The 18,901-nt window shown below is 32.5% G+C and overlaps 1 non-coding gene and 1 pseudogene across 1 annotated transcript; one reads left to right on the top strand and one right to left on the bottom strand.

The window, feature by feature from the left end:
* Nucleotides 1–805: 805 nt before the first annotated feature.
* On the bottom strand, nucleotides 806–10,036 carry LOC146951369 (uncharacterized; annotated as a pseudogene).
* TRNAS-AGA (transfer RNA serine (anticodon AGA)) lies at nucleotides 2,833–2,914 on the top strand. Its single transcript has one exon. It is a non-coding gene; the product is annotated as a tRNA-Ser (tRNA).
* Nucleotides 10,037–18,901: the final 8,865 nt, after the last annotated feature.

The following is an 18,901-nucleotide window of genomic DNA, read 5'->3' as shown; positions in this document are numbered from 1 at the left end:
TTTCCTTCAACTAAATGACAAAATTGCCCTCGTAATCAAATTAAATGACAAATATACCCTTAACAAACATTTTATTCTTGCATGCTAATTTCTGTTTACATTATTTTTTGTGACTCATAAAGCTATTTTTTTTATTTCAAAAATTGGGATAATTTTGTTTATACGGCACTATAAAAAACTTGAAATTGATATGTTTCAATGCCTTCTTGAATGTGAGTGGATAATCTTCTCTCATGTATTCTAAAAAATCAATGAATGAATTAGTTTGCTAGTATGAGTAGCAGTGGGTTTGGTTTGATCTAAACTTTAACGAATTATGTTTGATGACCCAGAATGTAGAAAAGCAAAAGAAAACAACTAATAGCACACGGACTCATGTTTTAATTTCACAGCCGAATATTCATAGCCATATGATTCATTTGATTTTACGATTGAGATTTAGTGTAAGTCCGGATATCAACAAAACTTGACTCATATATTGATTTTGATTCTATATTTTCCCAAAATTCAGAAGATTGATGAAACCTGCATGTCCAAGTTTTGATGGACAATTTCCCAAAATCATGTCAAGCTTCATTTCCAACCAAACCATACTTGCATTGTTACATGGTTTCATTTCCAAGCAAACACTTAACAACGAAACAAAAGAGAGTTCCAATAATATAAAGTAGTATAAATTGATTCAGTTCATGAAATGCAAACCCCATAAACTATTAATGAAGGAAGCCATTTAACTTAACTGCACCTTATTAAAGTTAAACAAGAAACTTTAATTTCCTACTAAAAAAAAAACGATTCACTTAAACTAAATGTCACAACTTCCCTTGCCTGCAACTGCAAGAGCTTCCAGTTTAGGACACCTTAAAAGGAATTCCATTAATGTTTTTCTAGTGAAAGGTTTAATCCTCCGATGCAGACAAAGATGTGTGAAATTGTGGAACTCGGGAAGGAGATGGAGATGATCAATTGCATAGAGAAGATCCTAGAAAAATGAAACAGAAATAGATTTGCATGGGAAACACAACTAAAGGCGACATTGTGAGTCAATACGCATTATCTTATACACACACGCTATTTAAAAAGATAGTACATACCTTCAAAGTGTCCTCTGATAGTGTGAGAGACTTGACACTTGCTGCAGGTCCACTCAATAGCACAACTGAATAAGGAGAAACATGTTGCCTTGTTTGTGATGGAAAGTGTATGTGAAATTCAATATATGCATCAATCAACTATGGAGAATGAGAAGCTTTATGGTTGGATAACTTGTGCAAGTGAAAGATAAAATATTGACAACATCAATCTTGACTGAGGCAATAAGGGTCAAAATTGATGGTCCAAATCCTCAATGTGGAAGTAGCAATGGTGATCTGCTTGATGCACAACCAATAGCAATGATACAAAGTCAAGTCTTGTAGGACAAGGCACCCCTCAGAAAAGAATTGTTCAACTGATATATCATTTTCTAAGATAGCATGTGAAAGATTTAAAGTCTTGATTCTTGAGGGTTGGCAGTCGAATACCAGATGAGATAAATAGAGTAAAGCCGCCAAGTTGTAACAATATAGTTTAGTCAAGGAGTGGGATGCTGGGTAACGACGCGACGGGGTAACACATAGGTAGTATTTTGATATTATAGCCTACTTATGCAAAGTTCAAGGTGTTGGACTTTGTGGGTGAGTAGAGAACATAGTAAAGTAGTAAGTTTGCGTGCATCAAGATCTAAGAGTATGTAAAAAAATTGTTTTCTTTTTTAGCATTTCCATATTCTATTACAACAGTAACTCAACTAAAAAGCTTTAAAACGTTAGCTTTGTGTAACCTCAAAAGCATAGAAAAAAATGTTTGTAGCACACCTTTATTGGCACACCAAACAAATAAGAGCCTACTCAAATTAAATATAATGTGCATTATCACACAGCCTTGCCTATGACTAGCGCTAGCAACACATTGATTAGTTAGAAAAAGTATCTAACAACTAAGCTTAGTATTATAAGTCTGTAACATCCAACACGACGCGTAATTCAAGGAAATTGACAAGCTGCGTATAAGAGAACACAAACCATAACAGGGTGATACAGATCCACGTACATTGATGTTTTGCATTCTATCAAATAAAGGATGTATGATTCTGTAGAGTTATTACAAAAATTCAAATCACTTTCATCCAACTTTGAAGAGGCAAATTAAACTCACACATACAAAGTGGAAGGATTTGAAACACTATAAAAGGATTACTCAAGAATATAGTACTTTTACATAGGACATAACTAAAGGCCTTGAACACAATGAAGTTAGAACAACAGATAGACCTTGCTTCTAAGCATTTATCACGGTAAGAGTGAGCAATGTTTTTTCTAACAAATGAATTTGGTTTCACAGCACATTTGTTTTTTGTCTTTTAGTTTGATCCTATGCCATGCCATTGTTGAATGCTTACTTAAAGTCATGAGTCATGACCTCTAGAATGAACAGAAGCAGTTTTATACAGAACTGTTTTATTCAAATCATCAAAAGCCCACTTCAGAAGGCTCAAAGCATTTCTTAGCGTCGTCAATGTCTTCTTCACTGAATTGTTTTATTCAAATCAACAAGGAACTCTAGTTAGTATCCTTCCCCAGGAAAAAACTTAATATATAGTTTACAAAAGCTTCACCTTCCTGTCCATAACCCAGTTTAATGAGTTAATAACCTCAACCAACAACAATGCAAGCAAACTCAAAAACACAAAAGACACCAATGCTAATTGTAATTCTAGCAAACTGTGATACCAAACATAAATTGTTAAAAGGAATTGGAATATTAATGTTTTGTGAAATGCTTAACAGATCAGTGGACGTGCCGGAGTGGTTATCGGGCATGACTAGAAATCATGTGGGCTTTGCCCGCGCAGGTTCGAATCCTGCCGTCCACGCCTTTTTCTTCTTTTCCAATATTTTTTCCTTTTCTCCCATACAAATTGATATTTGATAATGCCGTTTTCTTCTTTTCCAATATTTTTTCCTTTTTTCCCATACATATTTATAATAAGTTCTTTAACATGTGTCTTTGATGGCACAAGTTAACATTTATCTTTTTAATACTCATGAAAATTGGCAAATCTTTTTTGGAGTTGTTCTTTACGATTTTCGAAAGATAGAAATAACATGGTGTTTAACAGGAAGATTGGCAATCAACATTTTTGTCTTGCAACGAACTAAACTAGTTTATTTCGTCCTCAAACCTTCGTATGGATTCCCAGTCTTTACCCGGAGACGAATGATAGAGGTTTCGTGGACTCCTCCGCCACCACATGATCATTATTATAAGGTTAATGTTGATGTTTCTCATAAAATGTCTTCATAAATTTCTACCTGTGGAGGTTTGATTAGGAACTCTTGCGATAAGTTCATTTGTGGCTTCTACAATCGACTTGATTCGTGGTATGCTTTATGGACAGAGCTATGTAGTATGTACCCTTCACATTGAAATAGAAATGGCAAATCAATTGAATAAAAAAATGCCATTTCAAGGATTCTTTAGTCGTGGTCAGTAAAGTCAATTAAGACTCATCTCTAAGTACTTTTTTTCGATCTCTTGCTCCCTCCGTTTCAAAATGACTATCGTTTTAAGTGTTTACACACATATTAAGAAATGCAACGATTAAAAGAAAGAGAATGGTTATTTTACCAAATTATCCTTATTAACTATTGGTTAGTTTTAAAAGTAATACTTTGGAAGTAGTGTGCTGAGTATTAATTGGAGGGTACAATTGAAAAGAAAAAGTTATTTTTGCATTGGAAACTGAAAGTGACATTCATTTTAAAACAATTTTTTTTGCCTAAAGCGACGCTCATTTTGAAACGGAGGGAGTATTTAAGAGGTGATCTCTCTTCTCCACCGTTCTTGATGGAGCATTTCATTCTATGACGTATATCGCGAGGCTATTCGGTGTGTTGACTCTTAGATTTTAATTGTATTTCATTTGATGCTTTTCCTCGTTCTTTGAAACTTTCCATATAAAATTATGTAAGTGTCGTTAGTTTGCCTCAATTGATTTCCTAATTTAAGTCCATTTCTTATATAAAAAATAATGGAAAAATGGTAGTATAAAGATTTTTTAATAATGCATTTACATCCCTGAAAAAATGTCTTTAGATCTCATGAGAATCCACTTTAATTCACCCTCTTTCTTGAAATATGCTTAGAAATATTATAAGTTCGGTTAGAAAATAAAGAAAATCTGATAAAATATCATTCCATTTAATAATTGAGTTATATTTTTTTCGAATGATTTGTCTTAAGTTGTCTAGAAGGTAAGGAAAATTGATTTTTAAACCACTTAAATCCAATTATTTAGTTATTGTTAATTTATTCTTGTAAAAGAAGTTAAGTTGTTTAAGAAAATAATGATTTTTGAAATTCATTTTAAAAACCTGTATTGCTTTTTATAGCGAAATTTTTTTAAGAAAGTCTCACGAACACTTTTTTCCTCAATAACTTCCCTAAACTACCCCATTCTCTCCCCTATTTTCCGACCTGGCAGATATATTATTGGTCAACTGTATTATGGGGATCAATTCGGCATAATGTTTATCGGGTTAAATAGCACTACTCTTTAAAAACTTACAAATACTCCCTTCGGTCAGTATTATAAGCAAATTTTGACTTTTTAGATTCATTCAATAAATGATGTATGTGGTCTATATTGTAGACCACATACATCATTTATTGAATGAATCTAAAAAGTAGAAATTTGCTTATAATAGTGACCAGAGGGAGTAATATATATTATTCAGAATATTTTTTTATTTTTTGGTTCTTGAATAGACTTATTTTACACACCGCCGGAGATTATGATCGTAACCTAGCTATAACTATAACTACTTGAATTATTCTATGCATCGTCACTTTGTATTAGCCATATTTTTTGGGTAATGTTAACCAGTGCTCCCGGAGCACTGGTTAAGGAGTCTAATATTCGTCACTTTGTATTAGCCATATTTTTTAGGGTAATGTTAACCAGTGCTCCCGGGGCACTGGTTAAGGAGTCTAATATAGTAAGTATTACATTGAAACTTGTGCTGTTAACTCTTCAAAAGCATAAAACGTATTACTTTTATTTTAAAACTTACTTTTTTTAGTTTCATTAACCAGTACTCCCAAAGCGGCACTGGTTAACATGACCCTATTTTTTATTAAGTTAAACGATTAGTAAGGTCCAGGTATAACTGAGCATTTGAAAGCATCTGAGCATGTGGTTGGTACATTTTCTCACCACCCTTGTTTCAATTAAACATTCATGTAATCATACTTTCTTTTTTTTTTTCTGTATTTTTTTGGTCTCTTCAATTTTTTTTTCTCTCTAACCAAGCAATAGAGAAAATCTTCCTTGCACACAACCCCAACACGTCATCCTTGGACACAACAAGTAAAAATTTGACACATGTCAAAAACTTCTAAAACCAGTTCTTGCAAAAACCGGCTTAAAAAGTCTCAAAGAAAATATTTTAAAAATCCAAAAGGAAAAATAGTCTTGTTGCCATTTATTTTAAATCCTAATTACCAAGAAATATGTCTGGTTAAAGCACAGATTAAATGGTGTGATGAAACAGCTACTTATTATCTGAAAGAAAATTTTGATTATCATCTCTTTTCAAGATACGTAGTCAAAGCTGAACAACTCAGAAACAGTCTTAAAAAACTAGCAAGATAAGTAATGGATGGATTGATAAACCCATTTGGGAAAATAATACCCCAACCATTTATATTAGAACCTAATTATAATAATATAATTAGAATGAGAAACCAAATTAATTGGTTAAGAGAAACAGCATATTGGTTTCTAATATTTGAAGATAATTATACTACATACTGGGAGTATGAAAATTTTGCAAATCTTTTAAGCCTTAAAATACAAAAGTTCATACATGGCTAGTAAAGGTGTAAGTGAAAATATACAAGATATTTTTGAAAACCTAACAGTACTTCAGAAACAGTTAGATAAAATAGTAGAAGTTCTACTAGAAAAAGATTTTGAAGAAAAACTCAATGAGAAATTATCTAACTTAGAAGAAAATCAAAAATTATTGGATGAAAAACTTTGCGTTAAAATAGATGATTTAATCGATCTATTAAAACTCTTGCCTATAAGGGATAAATGTCTAACCCTAGAAGAATTACAAACTTTTGTCAAAAAAGAAGGGGGAGATATGGTAGAAATTCCAGAAAAAATTGAAAAATCAGGAAAAGAAATTAACTTCTTTGCGCCATTACCTTAAAAATGGACGAAACAGAAGAAGAAATAGCTAATCAGCTAAATGAATTACAAACATTAATGGCTTCTTTAGACATTAATAGAAAAAACCAAATAACCGAAGAATCTGATGACGGATACAAATTTGTCTACGACTTTGATTCAGATAGTTCTTTTAGTATGGAAGAAGAACCTCAAGTAGGACTTGTAAAAACTGATGAGCAACCAGAATCATCAGAAATGGGACGTAAAAGAGGACGTCAAGAGGATAGTGAAAAATTTATTGACCAACAAATCATTCAAAATAAAATGGATGAAAGAAAATTTAAACAAGTACCATCTAAATATATACCTACAATAAATCGTCACAAAGAAGATAATGTTTTAAACATTGATTGTAGTGAAGATACTAAAAAGGAACTTAGAAGTTGGTATCATGATCACATGGTAACAATCCAATTAGATCCTACATTAGGAAAACTAAGTCCAAAAAGTATTTTCAATTATTTAAAAACAAAAACCATAGGAAATGCTTGGAGTTTTATGTCTGAACAATCAGACTCAGAACTTCCATCAACAACCGAAGAGGTAATAAATCATGTTTATTCAATTCTGAAAAAAGAATTCGTAGGTTTTGATGCGCCAGAAGCAGAAGCAGACTTAATGAATACAAACATCCATAGAATCTTTAATCTAAGAATCTGTGATATGTGCTATGTTGAACCATTTATTTGTGAATTTAGCAAATATTATTATGCAATATCTCCACAAAAGAGACTACAATATAATCTTTTAGGATTATTCTACAATAAACTTCCATCATCTGTAGGAACAATAATGGAAAAAATAATCCAAGAACATTTAGAAGTGATGGTAGGATTAGACGATACCCTAGGAACAAGAATAACTGCTTTGAGAAAGTGGATATCCGAAAAATGCATGGAAAAAACTGCTAAAAGAGAAGCAAAAATAAATGTTTGCTGTGATAGAATTCAAAACAAAGTAGGAAACTATGGTTGTAGTAAACCTAGAAGAAAGAAAAAGAAAAAAGTTTTTAGGAAAATAGACCACTCTGAATATAAAAGGAAAAGAAAATTTCCTAAGAAATTTAATAAACAAAAATACTTTAGGAGAAATAAAAAATATCCTAAAAAGAATTCATGTCCTAAAGGGAAGAAAACATGCACATGTTGGTTGTGTAATGAAGAAGGACATTATGCAAATGAATGTCCTAAAAAGAAAGATTCTAAAAAAGAAACCTTGAAATTAATTTGGGAAGTAGGTTTCGAACCAATAGAATCAGATATAGATTCTGACGAAAGTAGTATTTTTGAATATACTACTGAAGAAGAAATTGAAGAATGAGTAGGAAAATTTTAAAGAATGGAAATCCTAATGCAACATTTATCCAGGTAACACTGAATAAAAAGAAAATTATGGGTTACATTGATACAGGTGCTACTTTATGTTTTGGTAGAAAATCCATAATTAAGGAAGGATGGATTAGACTACAAAAACCAAAAGAAATTATCTTTGCTGATAAGAAAAAACACCAAATCTGGTTTGTTCTAAAACATGTTTTTATAAAAATTGAACATAGATACTTCTATGTGAAATCAATCTATGAACATGATTCTGGAATAGATTTGATAATAGGGAATAACTTTTTAAAGTTATATAATCCTTTTATTCAAAAAACTGACACTATAACATTAAATTGGTTTGATATAAATAACCCAAAAGAAAGTGAATTTGTTACAACAAATATTATAACAAAAAATGAAATTTTAAAAGCAATTTCAGAAAATCTCAATATACTTAGATGTATGTGGGATAAGAGAAAGTTTTATTTAACAACTGAACAAAATTTAGAACATCATCTAGATCAAGTTTGTTCTGAAAATCCATTGGATACTATAGTAAACAAAATTCAAGATTTAATTGTTGTAAAACTTAAAGACCCTAAAAAGGAAGTCAAAGCCCTTTACAAAATCCCTTATTCAGGAGAAGATAAGGATGAATTTAAAAAAGAAATAGCAGAACTATTAGAGAAAGGATTAATAAGTCCTTCTATTAGTCCACATTCAGCGCCAGCTTTTTATGTCAGAAAACATAATGAGATAAAAAGAGGAAAAGCTCGAATGGTGATCAATTATAAAAAACTTAATGAGGCAACTATAAGTGACTCATATAAGTTACCAAGAAAAGATTACGTTTTTGAAAAAATTAGAGGATGTAATTGGTTTTCATCTTTAGATGCAAAATCTGGATACTGGCAGTTAAGGTTATCAGAAGAAACTAAACCTTTAACAGCTTTCAGTTGTCCAGAAGGACATTTTGAATGGAATGTTTTACCATTTGGTTTAAAACAAGCACCATCAATATATCAAAGATTTATGGACAATACTCTTAAGGGTCTTGATCATATTTGTTTTGTATATATCGATGACATATTAATTTTTACTAAAGGAAGTAAAGAACAACATATTAAAGATGTTACTACTGTTTTAAACAGAATAAAAGATAGAGGAATTGTTCTATCTAGAAAAAAGTCAATACTTTTAAAACAAGAAATCGAATTCCTTGGTCTTATTATAAGAGAAGGAGGAAAACTCGATTTATCACCACATGTTCAAGAAAAACTTTTACTTTTTCCCGATCAATTAGCAGATAGAAAACAAATCCAAAGATTTTTGGGATGTTTAAATTATATTGCTAATGAAGGATTTCTCCAAGATTTAGCAAATGATAGAAAAGTTTTACAGAAGAAGATATCTGAAAAAGTGCCATGGTCATGGACACAAAAAGATACTGAGGCTGTAAAATCCTTGAAAGGAAAATTAAAAGTTTTACCACAACTATACAACCCAACAGAAAATGATTTTTTGGTTGTAAATGTTGATGCAAATCAGTTTACATGGGCTGGAGTTATGAGAGCTCTACCTAATGGCAAACAAAAATTGGGATTAAATCTCAATGGATATGTTGAGGACGAAACCCCACAACAATCCTATACCATTGTGGGCGCAACCCCACAGTTAAAATCAGATATCCCTAATGGGCGATCAGATAAAACATCAGTTTCAACTGATTCAAAACTTGATTATTCAAGTAATAACATCCGAATTAAGGATAAAGATCTTGTTTTATGCAAGTATGTTTCGGGTTCTTTTAAAGATGCTGAAACAAGATATCATATCAATGAGAAAGAAACCCTTTCTTGTTTAAATGTTTTAGAAAAATGGAGAATGGATTTAATTCCATCAAGATTTTTATTACGAACTGATTCAACTTATGCTAGCGGATTTTGGCGCTACAATTTAAAAGTTGATCATAAACAAGGAAGACTTGTTAGATGGCAAATGCGCATCCAACAGTTCTATCCTTATATTCAACTAATAAAATCAGAAAACAATTGTTTTGCAGATACTCTGACAAGAGAATGGAGCAAGCTCTAAAAGTTCTCTACAATAGCTTGAAGCAAAAAGATGAGCAGATTGAAATTCATAGTCAAAAGCTAAAACAGCTCTCTTCAGAGAGGGGGGAGATGGTGAAAATGATCGAAAGTCTAACCAAGATCATAAATGTTGAAGCTCCAACAACAACAGAGGAACCAACAAAAAAGACTTTGAATGAACAACAAAGTTTTTCATCAACATCTTCAGCAGGTTCTATGCCAGAGGAAGAAACGAAAAAGTCATGGGCTGACAAAGTCGAACAAGAAGATGAAGAGTCAAAAAATGGTTCAGACCAACCAAGCGATGCTGTCGATCTACAACCAGCAAAGAAGGTGTATGTCATCTTTGATGGTCCAATGAAAGGCATCTACAACAATTGGGCAATTGCAAGCCTCCACATTAATGGCAAAAATGTCAGACACAAATCTTATCCAACAATGGAAGAAGCAAAAGAAGCTTATAAGGCTTCCTACAAGGAAATGGCCATAGCAAAAGATATTGGTCAACCATCAAAAATGGAATCTAAAAAGAAGGTTTCAGTAGGATCAATCATAAACCTTCAAAAAGAAAAAAACAAGATAAAAACCATTGATGATTTTATGGGAAAGTGGAGATGGCTAGCCAACTTCAAGGAAGAACTAGCAATTGAATGCTTTTATCCAGTTAATACTAAACATGGGGTAAAAGCTAATACAGTCCCAGGAATATCCAAGGAATTACTTAAAGAATTCTATGACTATGGAATGCTCAAAACTGTATATCTTGAGGAAAAAGAAGGTTACAGATTTCAAGAACTTGCTGATCTTCCAAAAGAGATCGGTGATACAGCAAAAAGATTTAATGACTTCCTTGCCAAAGGAAGAGAGATATTTCTCCAATTCGAACAAACATATCCATGGTTCGAAGAAGAAAATAATCAGATGGCTGTAAGACCAAGAACAGCTATAAAGATAGGTATTTCAAACAAAACCTATCTAGAACCAAATGCAACAAGTGTTGGATGGACATTAATCTCATTTGTTCAACAAATGAAGCGTTTTTATGATTATCTAATCAAGTATGGGTCATCCATTACCAATTATAAAGTCTTATATGTCTCAGATTATTGTCTCATGGTATGCGACTCGAAGAAAAAGGTCTCTACAGAGCACCTCAAACAAACGCTTCAATTCGAAGAACTATTCTCAGGATTCGAAAATGGTCTCCATAGAATTCCAGACGAAGTACAACAGGAATGTTGCCAATATTTCTCAACCTACAAAGGGCATATCTGTAAATGGTGTGCAAAAGACAAAGTGTCGGCAGAAGAAGCCAAAATACCGACAACTTCAGCAACAAAAGATAAGGCAAAAGAAAAAGCCTAGACACGCGTCATGTAAATGGCCGTAGGAAAAAAGATGTAATAATGGAACCTTATCATCTGAGTCAGATGGGGTCCATTTAGTTGAAAATCTTATCACCTTATGTGATAATGCTTTTACTTTTTCCTTTGCGTGTTTTGTTTGTTTTTCTTTTGAGCTGGAAGGAAAGTGACATGTGACCTACTCTGTAAGTCATTTCCTCCTATAAATAAGAGCCTCGATGCTCACTTGTAAACTACAACTAAAATCAATGAAGTAAGTACCTTTAGTTTGAAAAACGTTGTGGGAAAGGACTTCGCAGGATTTGAGGTTGTCATAACCAAATCGAAAGATTTTTAGTTTCAATATCAATAATCGAAAGATTATTTCAAATTTCAAAGGATCGAAAGATCAGAATCATCAAAAATCCAAGACAAAGTCAGGTATGATTTTAAATATTTTATAATTTTTACATTTCATAATGGAATATAGTATGATAAAAGAAAATTCATCTGGTTTTGTAGCAGATGTATTAATAGATCATATAGAAAAGGTAGATTTTACCTTAAAACCTGAAGAAAATTTCAAACAAAAAAGTATTTTTTCCTTGATAAAAGAAAAATTATCCAGAGAAAACATACTAAAATATGGAATGATGGTAGGAGAAGTTGCCATACCAATGGAATCAACAAACGGATCTGTTGTAATATCCTTAATTGATAGTGAACAAATTAATAGTAGATTAAAACATCTATCGTTAGAAAAAAGACGGAAGATAGGATATATTCATATATCAACTATCCAAATAATCATAAAAAGTACTTTTATGAAAGGAATAGATGCAGAACTAGAACTTCTTATTGAAGATGCTAGGATGAATGAAAAACATTCACTAATAACCCAAGGAGAGGGAAATTTAAAGTGTGGAAAATTAAAATTTGACATAAATCTACAGATAGGTTTAAGTCTAAATGATATAGATCTAGACAGATCCTTAGTAATTCATTATAAACTTAAGGACCAAACCCTTATGAGACCAGGAAACCATCCTTTTAGCATAAGTTATAAAATGAATTATGCATTAAGTAATTCTCACTACAGTATAGAATTTAGTGGAAAAGAAAAAATACAAATAGATGAACTATTTGCCCCACTAATAAAATTAGAATCACCAATTCTAAAACCATTAAAGAGGTCAAAATCTATTATGACTATAGAAAGAACACCTCTTCTAGAACAAGAAGAAAGCACAAGTGAACCAAAGTTTCTACCCGCGAGAAATTCATTAGATAGTTATGAAAAAAGAAAGCTTAATAAAGCTTTATCAGAAATAAAAACTGAACTTTCAGGTATTAATAAAAAATTATAATGCCAGGAATAACAATAAAAAATGAACTAAAATTATTCAGAATAAAACTAGACACCCTAGTTAACAAAATAGAAGAAAATTTCTTTAGAATAGAAATGAAAAACACAATTTGGGGAATCCATGATTTAATGATCTTACAAATCTCATACATAGATGAAATGATAAAAGAATTAGAAGAAACAGAAAATATTTCTGTTACACAAAAAGAAAGAGCCACAACCCTGTTATGGCCATCCCAAAAATTAACTGAATTTGAACAATCTTTAGAAAAGATTATATAATGCCTGGATTAGGTCTTATAACAGAAGTAAAACTCTTTAAAGAAAGATTAGAGAACATAGTCTCTGATATAGAATTTTATCATAGAAAAATTGTCTTAAGACAAATTCTTTTTCATTCCAAAGAATTAGTACAATACCATATAGAATATATCGAAGACTTTCTAAGAGAAATAGAAGATTTAGAAAATCTTACAAATACACAAAGAGAAAGAGCTAAAACACTCTTAAAACCATTTCAAGGTTTAATTAAAATCGAACAAATGTTAAATCAAGTTCGAGAAAATTCCGCTGGCGACCCTGCGCGTAACCTGGTATCAGAGCCAGCATTACAATCCTAAGGGATGAAGTTAAAAATGAAAATAAAAATATTATATTTTCAAAAAAGACAAAAACTTATCAAAGTCGCTCTTTTACTCAACCGACTTAGTAGAATCTTATATGAAATCAGTTAATCCTTTAACCGATTTAAAAACTCATAAACATGAATTGTCAAAATTCTATTGGCTGTGACCAAGAGACAGGTGTTAGGCCTGTGTCTATGCAAGTGTTTCTCCCAAGCAATAATGGTAGCACCGACCCATTGCTTCTAGAAGAAGTAAACGTGGCTCAGAAACAAGACAAAAATCTCAATAATAATAAGAGATTTACTTTTCCCACCCTACTATCTTCTCGCGCCCTGCAAAAATTCCAAAAATACCTCTGGTCCGGATTATGTTTTCCGAACCAGATTGTTAGTTACTTCCGAAAAATAAAATCTGGACCAGATGTTGTGCGCTTTTTTGTGTCTTTCTTTGATGTCAAGGGTCTCTGTTGACCGTTATATGAACCCCACACAAGCTGAAATGCTATTGCAGGGTTCATATGAACGGTCAACAATGACCATGACACCACCGACACCCCTAAAAAACTAAAAACATTTGAAGAAAATTGAAGAAAAGAGGTGAAGAGATTTCCGAAAAATTAAATCCGAACAAAAACGATATGAATATTTTGTGTCTTTCTTTGATGTCAAGGGTCTCTGTTGACCGTTATATGAACCCCACACAAGCTGAAATGATATTGCAGGGTTCATAGGAACGGTCAACAATGACCATGACACCACCGACACCCCTAAAAAACTAAAAACGTTTGAAGAAAAGAGGTGAAGTGAAGAATGGAGGTATTTGTTGAAGATGGAAGCCTATTTATAGCCTTAAACAAGTCCTAGGTCATTAATATAGTAAATGAAAACGTGTTAGTGGTTGTAACCGTCCAAACCCACATTAATGGCTCTCTTTCAAAAGTGCTGAATCATTCCGGATTATACATTCCGGAATGTCCTTAGCCCTACAAAGAAGTGTCAACTTTTCCCTCGTTCACACCATAATCGCATTAATCCGGAAAATAAAACTCGGAAACCAAAGGTGAATTCCAGATTGTATTTTCCGGACCGCGTTAGTGTCATGGCCGGTGGTCTGCACCACACGTTTTTGACAGTGGTCAAGTCAAAAAAACGTGTTTTACCACGTTTTTTGACTGCATTTATGGCTTCCCAACCATTTTTCACCCACCCCTCCCTATAAATACCCTTCCAAACCCCACCATTTCTCACACCATCCCTCTCCTCCTCTTCTTCCTTCTACAACCATGGTTTTCCATCGTTGGCCTTTCATAGATAAGGGCCTCGTTGAAAACTTTCAGGGTTTGTATGAACGGTCAATGGGGATGGAACCGCGCTGCAACGAAGGGGGGTTCTTCTGAGGGTCATGTGGGTCAGTGTGGTTCTTAGCTTCGTCTGTCTGGGCGTAAGTCTGAGCACCCCCCACCTCCCTCAGGGGCATTGGTTTCTTCTTCCCGCCCTCCTCTTCCCCCCTCCTCCGGCTTTCCTCCAATAGCCAAGCTACTGCTATGTCTTATCACATAGCAGTGGTTAGGCTCTTAGGAGATTAGAATTAGGCTCTTAGGAGATTAGAAATAGATTTAGGATCTTATGTAATAAGCTTAAAAAGCTTGAAAATTATTGTAATGTATTGTTCATATATTAATAAAATGAGTTGTTTTTATGTTTGTGTCTTTTTATTTCTGTTTTTTATTTTATTCGAATTTTATTTTACGAATTGTAGAGCTTAAAATTGCAAAAGTTCTGCTAAAATACTATTCCGAATTTTAAAATCCGGAAACATCTGAAGAATACTAACAATACGTTTTGGAGTACGTAATCCGGATTAGGGGTAAAATTGGGAAAAATATAGGGCGCTCGAGGAAAGACATAGGGTGGGAAAAGTAATACTCTAATAATAATGCACACGGTGGGTCAACTACCATAATTTTAACAAAACTTCTTCACTTTAGAGTTTTAACAACATTATAATATTGCCGTAATTTTGTTTAACTCACTAGTAGTTCAATTGACCATGATCAATATTGTTGGCATCGAACATGGACAATTAAATTTTGCTAACTTGATCAAGTAAATGGCCAACATTACTCCCTAGTGGTTTCGTCGGTGAATCAAAAGGCTTTGTTGCTTAAGAAAGGGAAAAAATATTATGCAATATAACATGAGTCACTTTGATTTTGTCAAGGACTATAAAAAAGAGGTTGGCACTCTTGACGTCATTACTGGTGATATAAAGACTCATGATTGTTTTAATCATTTTAGGTGTTTGTGGGGGGTTCAACCTAACCAGATTTCAACGGTGGGAAAATGTGTAGGGTTCAATTTAACCAGGGTTGAAACATGGCAAATGTGTAGAGGACAGCTCTATTTTGTCATGGTTTAACCGTGACAAGATTTTGGGTTTGGTGTGGTTGTCCAACTTGCACATGCTATGGGTCGGCCTTATATATATAGACTAACACAACATGAGGGAGTGCAACACCGGACTTCTAGAGATGATGAAACGTGAAAAAAAAAAATGACAAAGTGTATGTTTGTTATAGCATTGAATTTGACGCAGCTGTGCGTTTAAAAAGAAGCTTGCATTTCTAGCTTCACAAAATCATGGCAACAGTGGCATTGGGACGCGATAACGTTAACTTAAACACATAACCAAGAGGAAATGAGACATGATCGAGACTGTTGGGTCACCAGCAGAACCTGAGGGATTATCCACATTGAGCTCAAAGTAATCACACAAGTGAGTTGAACATCACATATTTATATACCTACAAACTCATTTTGATAAAAAAAAAAAAAAAAGAAAGAAAGAAAGCGGAAATGCAAAGGAAATATATTGACAAAACAAGTAAATGAGTGCGGAAGAGAAGCAAAGCTAATATACGTGTATAAAATTGCACACATTAGAAAAAACTGGTGATAAAATATCACAAATTTCTTTAATATTGTTTTGTCCTTCATCATGTACATAAAACGCTTCATTTATTTTCTCATTTGCCACTTGTAGTTAGAGATTACGTAATTATCACAATCATACAAAGTATTAAGTATAGTTCACAATTCAACTTTATGATGAATAGGTAGATTAAAGATAGCAAGTGGTAATGAGAATTGCTTGACGAAAGACTTCGTGAATGAATCCAAATTCAGACGACTATACTACCCCCAATTTGCAAGCTTATATGTCTATTTCTAAAGTGTCGTGCTCTACTATCCCATATGGAAGTAATTAAGTTGACATATCCTTTATTATAAAAGCTAGACTTGCTTGGCTATCATGTTTGCCCTAATCCTCCCTACTTTGCCCTAATTCCCTAGCATTTTTCCCTCCTAAACATGTACTACTTGCTCGAGTAATCTCATCCGTTCAAGCACTTGATCACATCCGTTTATTCAAACTTGAAAAAAGTTCTCTCACTTCGTTAATGCAATTGAATACGTATTAAAGCATAATCAAGTCGGTCAACATTCCCATACACTAATTGCTAATCAAAAATAACTAATTCCCCTACACTAATTGCTAATCAGAAATAATATAAACATCCCTTAGAAAGCGGCAATTGAAAATGTTTCACGCATACATTTTTTACTGTTTCACACATACACTAATTCCTATCACATTATTCTACTGACATTTCAATGTTTCACGCATGCATTTTTTACACTATAATGTGTTATCCGATATAGAGTGATAGGAAGATATGCGTTTCAAGGTGAAATTCCCTCGAATTTTACCACTAAAGTATGCACTAATCACTCTACCAATTACTACCTATTAAAAGCAATTATGACCTACTTATTTCAAATATTAACACGTATCAAGGTTGATTCGATTTTGAATATGAATTATTACGTATTGTTAATGGCAATTAAGAACGTAGTTAATGGCTTGAAAACGTCGTTAATGACAATTAAAAACTTTTAAGTCGCATATTTTTGTATAGGAATTACTTTTAATTGCTTTTATGCATTATGCACCAATCACTCTACCAATTACTACCTATTTAAAGCAATTAACTACGTACTTATTTCAAAAATTAACACGTATCAAGGTTGATTCGATTTTGAATAGTAATTATTATGTATTGTTAATGGCAATTAAGAACGTAGTTAATGGCTTGAAAACGTCGTTAATGACAATTAAAAACTTGAAAGTCGAATATTTTCGTATAGAAATTACTTTTAATTGCTTTTATGCATTATGCACCAATCACTCTACCAATTACTACCTATTAAAAGCAATTAACTACGTACTTATTTCAAAAATTAACACGTATCAATGTTGATTCGATTTTGAATAGTAATTATTACGTACTGTTAAAGGCAATTAAGAATGTAGTTAATGGCTTGAAAACGTCGTTAATGACAATTAAAAACTTGAAAGTCGAATATTTTCGTATAGGAATTACTTTTAATTGCTTTTATGCATTATGCACTAACCACTCTACCAATTACTACATATTAAAAGCAATTATGACGTACTTATTTCAAAAAATAACACGTATCAAGGTTGATTCGATTTTGAATAGTAATTATGATGTAGTGTTAATGGCAATCAAGAACGTAGTTAATGGCAATTAAAAACTTTTGAATATTAATTATTACCAATAGAAAACTATGATTAATAATCACATTTGAAACTAACGAAGAGAACTGCCAATTACCTATTTAAATACCACTTAGTTGTGCTAATACAACCATTCTCGACTTTAAGCAAAATTAAGCAAATATAAATCTTTCTTGCACTTGCTAATATGGCAAACATTTTCACCCCCATTTCAGCTGTGACAGGTGGAAAGAAGGATTTGAAGTTGATTGTCTGTGTGGCCCATATATGGCTGATCCGTGATAAGGAAAATCCAGACGATATCATCTTCATGAACATGATATTGGTTGATGAAAAGATATATTATATAAATCGATTGTATAAATAAATGATCCGTTTTTCAAGTTGCCACTACAATAACATATACTATGGTTTATGTTAATGACAAGTTATTTTTTGTTTAGCGAGGACGTATCCATGCCACTGTTCATAAGTTCCTGGTGCCAACGATTCAAGGAATGGTTGAAGAAGGAGGAACATATAAGCTAGAGAATGTCATGATAAGATTTAATGAGGGGAATTACAAACTCTTGCCACACAAGCACAAACTTAATATGGAATTGGTGTAAGGCTTGGATCAAGTTTCAAAGGAGTCAATTTTTGTTTGTTTTATTTGTAATGACTATTAACAAGAGTTACTTTAAGAGATGGGTTGAATACGTAAAAAAAAAAAAAGGTTGATGATAACCAATGATGAATGTGAAAATACTAATGTCACTTCAAATGTCGTTTTTATAGTATTTCGTAATGTATGATATCTAATGTAAAATGTACGATTTTCAAACTATATATTAATGTCAAGATGATATGATTAATGTTATACATTTTTATCATGTGAATATTTCATTTATTTATTTATTATTATGATATAACTTTTTCGTACATATTTTAGTCGGTGGGACCCGTGCGGAGCACGGGTCGATGGTCTAGTTAGAAGAAAGAATCAAATGGGATGCTCTTTTTTGGGAAACTTATTGGTCAAACTTGTGCAAACAAATATATACTTCATTTTCATTTACTAAATACATATTATTTTTGGTAAGTACTTTATTGACAAAAGTACACGCATAGACATTGTTTTAGTTTCATATTTTTCGTTCTATAAAATAACATTACTCATGAGGTTTAAGTAAAATTTGACCAAAGTTACTATTTGTTTTCACACAATTACAATCAATCCCTTTTTTTTTTTGCAGGATTTTACTCTTCCAGAAAATTTTGATTCTTTTTGCA

The sequence above is a fragment of the Medicago sativa genome, chromosome 2 (genome assembly GCF_051527215.1).
Source record: "Medicago sativa cultivar Bolivia chromosome 2, Bolivia_mono, whole genome shotgun sequence".
Taxonomy (NCBI): Eukaryota; Viridiplantae; Streptophyta; class Magnoliopsida; order Fabales; family Fabaceae; genus Medicago; species Medicago sativa.
This window is presented reverse-complemented; position numbering and strand designations above follow the sequence as displayed.